The sequence below is a fragment of the Vicia villosa genome, linkage group LG2 (genome assembly GCF_029867415.1).
Source record: "Vicia villosa cultivar HV-30 ecotype Madison, WI linkage group LG2, Vvil1.0, whole genome shotgun sequence".
Taxonomy (NCBI): domain Eukaryota; kingdom Viridiplantae; phylum Streptophyta; class Magnoliopsida; order Fabales; family Fabaceae; genus Vicia; species Vicia villosa.
The window spans coordinates 74043367-74048614 of record NC_081181.1 but is presented as its reverse complement, the minus strand read 5'-3'; positions in this window follow the sequence as shown (position 1 = coordinate 74048614).

The following is a 5248-nucleotide window of genomic DNA, read 5'->3' as shown; positions in this document are numbered from 1 at the left end:
CAAAAAGAGAAAAATAGAAGATCAAAACAAGAAGCAACTCTAAATAAGAACTGTTGTTCTTAATCTGCTTGAAGAGAAGAATAGAAGATCAAAACAAGAAGCAACTCTGAATAAGAACGGTTGTTCTTAATCTGCTTGAAGAGAAGAATAGAAGATCAAAACAAGAAGCAACTCTGAATAAGAACTGTTGTTCTTAATCTGCTTGAAGAGAAGAACAGAAGATCAAAACAAGAAGCAACTCTGAATAAGAACTGTTGTTCTTAATCTGCTTGAAGAGAAGAACAGAAGATGCAGACAAGAAGATTCAAACGATTGTTCACTTTAAAGAAATTACTTGTCCTGGTATCAAACAGTTTGTATTTAGAACATCAGCTTACTTAAGAAGTACTGTATTAAAACCAATTTAATTTGGTTATGATTCCTTGAGCGACCAAGCAAAGGTCAGAAGCTTGAGAAGACAATGATGGTGGTCATTGTGAAAATTCTCTTGGAGACCAAGTGAAGGTCAGAAGTCCAGGAGTCAATGGATGTTATATCTGTGGATCAGATCACTGAACAGTCCATTGCAGTTAGTCACGAGCAGTTGGCTTGTGTAGGGTTACTATATTGATGAACATTATATCTAGAAGGGATCACTGAACGGTTCAGTCATCTAGGGGTTAGTCACTCGCGGGTAGCTTGTGTAGGGTTAGTCATAGCAGTTGGTTGTGCAGGTTGTTAGTCACGACGGTTGATTGTGCAGGTGTAATCAAGTTTGGTTATAGTGGATTAAGTCCTCTGTTGAGAGGCAAATCACCTGAGGAGGGTGGACTAGAGGTAGCCTTATTCAGAAGGTGACCCAGGATAAAAATGAACGTGTCTTTTACTTTCTGTACAATTCATTTAACTCAAATCATTCATGCAGAATGTCTTTAGAACTGTACTGAGGCAAGTCAAAAGTTCTGATGATATAAAGAATTTAAAATGAACATCTCATTGGTTATGCAACTCCATTCCAAACATGCTTCCGCAACATTAAAGCATATCCAGAAGATGAGAAACTAAGAGAAAGAAAAGAATTGAAAGAAAGGAAATTTTAATTTGATAAAGAACACAATTCAATCTCCCATTTCTTGTGTTTTTATCCACCTTCAATTGGTATCAGAGCATGGCTCTGTTATTGATCTCAAGATCAAACACTTAACTGTGTAGAGAGATCCCGAAGGAAAAAAACCACACTGAGTAGAAAATCAACGTCATATCCCAACACTCAATATAATCAGAAGATGTCAAGTTCAAATCAAAGGAAGAAGACAAGGTATAACAAGATTTTAGAACTAAGACTCTGAAGCAAGGAAAGGCAGAAATTCTGCTCAAGAAGATACTCTTTCTCAGAAGATACTGGAAGAAAGGTTTATCATCCAGAACTGTCATATTTTTCTAAAACTCTCTTTTATAATTCTGCTAACTTTAATATGAGTTTATTAATAATTGTATATAAATATCTCTTGCATGCCTAGTATTAGTTGTCACCTACTCTACTGTCTGTCATATTCTCCATGCATGTGCTATAACTCTAAGTTAGACCTTAACCACTGTGTTCATTTTAAGTCAAACCAAATAAAAGAAAAGAAAGTAAACTGGTTCTTTTTATAAAATCTATCAACTCTGAAAGGATAAAACAATAAACTTCTGAGGTTTCAGAAGAAAAGAACAAATCCTTGCTAAGAAACACATCTGCACTTCGGGTTTAGAAGATCATAGGTCAAAAGATCCATTCTACAATAGTGCGGTGTCACACTAACTCCAAGATGTTAACATGTGGGTAAGTCTCTAAAACATCGCGCGTACAAGGTATGGTGACGAAACTCTAGGAAACTGTTCCAATCAATTCAATAGTCATGTCCCTTCTGTAACACCCCAAATCTACCCGCGGAATTTAAATAAAATCAGAGTATAAAAATTCACAAACGAAATAATTGAGGTATCACATATTCATTCTCAAAAGCAAATCACCTCGTTGCATAAAGTGGATATATAACATTCTCAAAATACGGGAGAACCGAAACATCAAATAATAATCTTTAACATGAATCAACTTCCATAGAAGTGCAACGGAAACTCAACAATTAGTTCAAAGATTCATAGCATCATAATTCAACAATTAACACAATTAAAGTGGCAATCTCCAAAAGACAACTCAAGTATTTGCCAAAACATAATAAATCAAAAACAAGTAAATTAACGCGTTCGTCCCCCCGAGTGCTACGTATCAGAGCAACAATGACTCAAGACCAACTCAGCTAACCTCTTCTCAATGCGAATCACTTGCACGTTACCAATATAAAGGCAGCAACAAAACAAAGAAAGGGTGATATATCAATTCATATAATTGAGCGCATGATAAATTGTATATCATAAATTAGACATTTTCAGTTAATTGCATTCACAAGTATTGATATCATCATTCTACTCACAAAGTCTTCAATTCACAATTCACATACTTTCGTCATATAACAAGTCACAAAATACAATCACTATATAGTCACAAAACGTCACAATTATCAATCACATATGACATATGGTACATGACTCATGTATATGCATGTGGTACCAATCGAAGCTTCAGCCCCCGTCACCAATTGCCCAATTCAGAGGCACAAGGCATAAGCCTTCATCACTAATTTGCCAATCCAGTCCGTCACGATATATATGCAAATGTATGCGACTCGATGAACCGAACATTACACAACATCATTATCATCATTGACTTCACAAAACATTCGTCACAAGGCACACGCCCATAACATCATTATCACCGATCATAAAAGGCAATAATACTTCACACGTAATACATCAACTTCACATAACAACGGACAATTCCGACAATTCATCAAATCAACGGTCAAAGCTATTAGCAACCATCATTACAAGATATTCACGACAAAGTCAAGGATATAATCATAAACCAATACTGGTTAATCGGACACAATTCAATTAATTATCGATAAGCTGATTTATTCGGTTAAACCCAATATGTACTGCTATATACTAACTCCCTGTTATTCATTAAATTCCAACTCAAGATTCTGTTGTTAATTGCTACTCTGCTAATTAATTCATACTACTGATGTAAGGAAATCAAGCCACTGTAAACTATCCCAATGTTCAGTCTCAGTCCACTCCTATTTCTGTTCCTAATTATAGTATTCAATTTTGTATCACTTCACAATTAAATTTCGTTTCCAGACTATGGAACATACAATGAAACGGCATGGCACAAGAGAAAACAAAGTCACAGAAAAGTTACACAAAACGAAATCAAGGCATAGCTTAATGGGGTGCCACTCGACAACCCCTCTCCCACCATGATTGCCGCCCGTCATGGGGGCTATAGGAGTCACGGCCGTATGTTAATGACTTCTATGCCGTTCGTCATAGTGTATTCAACACTCATATATATTCATTTGCAGACTCACACTAACAACACAAACACAACAGTTCCAGTAGCATACGAACATGAACATAAACAGAAGCATATAAGCATGAGCATAAACAGCAACAATCAGCGCCACAGAAAACATAGAATTTCTAAGCTCCGATAACAATTAACACAGTAAAAGCAAAACCTAAATCCCTAATCCTAACATACAATTGCTCATAAGCCCCATTATAGGAAGAGAACCCCACCCTTACCTTGTAACACCCGTATAATTTTAATTTTAATTTAATTGGAATATTGAATTAATAATTAGAATTATTAAGGATTTTGTGAAAATAATGGAAAAATAATGGCTTATGACATTTGGTCCATGTGAGAGAATAGTAAAAGAGGGGGGGGTGTGGTGTAGTAAGGCTTTTACTAATTTTTAATATTATTTTTCATAAAATAATTGGAATTTGAAAGAAAGGGGCAGAACGTGAAAAGAGAGTCTAAAGGTTTTTGGGAACACAAAGAACTGCAAGGAAACTGAAGAGGGAGAACCAATCAAGAACTCTTGGCTAAGGTAAGGGGGGACTCTCCATTTAATCTCTATTATCGTGTTGTGAATGATGATGTTGATTAGGAATGTTGTTTAGATCAATGGGTTCCATATTTTGATTTTGTTATTGTGTTAATCTGCATGTTGAAACCTATGATTATGAATCCCTAAAAGATTGAGTGGAATTATGTTTGGATCGAATAAAATAGACATGGATTGACAGACTATGGATGATAGATGATTGCCATGTATTTAGAAGTGTAGAAATTCTGGTTTTTGATCCAAATCGCAGGCTGTATAGATGAATTCGCGAGGAAGACAAATGGGTAAGTTGCAGGTTTTGGAAAACTGCTGCCCATTTGCGTATGATACGCGTATGGTACACGTATGGGGGGGGGGGGGGGGGAGGGGGGTTGATACGCGTATGGTACGCTCCCCAAATGTGCATCAGAATGCACTTCCTGCTCGTACGCGTATGATACACGTATGGTATCTGGTTGATACGCGTATACCTGGCTGGTACGCGTATGTGCGTGTTTTGTGTGGAAATATGGTTCTGCTCATACGCGTATGATACGCATATGGTGTGTGTTGTGTGGATTTTTGGCCCTGTTGGTACGCGTATGGCCAGCGTGAGATGCAGATTTTTCTGTTTTGTGAATTTTGAAAGTTTGAAAACGTGTAACTTTTGACTGATGAATCTGTTTGAATTATTGATGTATGATTTATTGAATGATGTTAATATATATATGAACATACTTGTTTATTAATGATGATGATGATAGTGATGATGATGAATGAGTATAAGATGATGTTACTCATAGTATGATGATGATGATAGTATGTTGTATATATGTTTGCATGCATTCATAGTTATTGATGAGGGCTGAATCCTAATGATGAGAGGATTCAGTGAAGGGCAAGATTCCCACTGTGTGGAATCTGTGCTGGCACGGCCGTATCTGAATGATGATAGATCGGTCGATGGGTTTTCCCATTGATGATGTTGGTGCCACATGCATAGTGTCAGTTTCATACATATGCATGATTTTTATAACATGATTAATATATGATATGTGATGACTTGATGTCTGTGGATGTGTGACGGTGATGTGTCTGAATGTGAAACGATTAGGTGAATGATATAACTATGATATATTGTTATTTATGATGCAATAACATTGGTTAACTGTGATGAGACTCACCCTTACTTGTTGTCATTTTTCTGATTGAGGATAGCGGCGTGACTTGGTGAGGATTAGCTCATAAGTCGGTTTAGTTGTTGT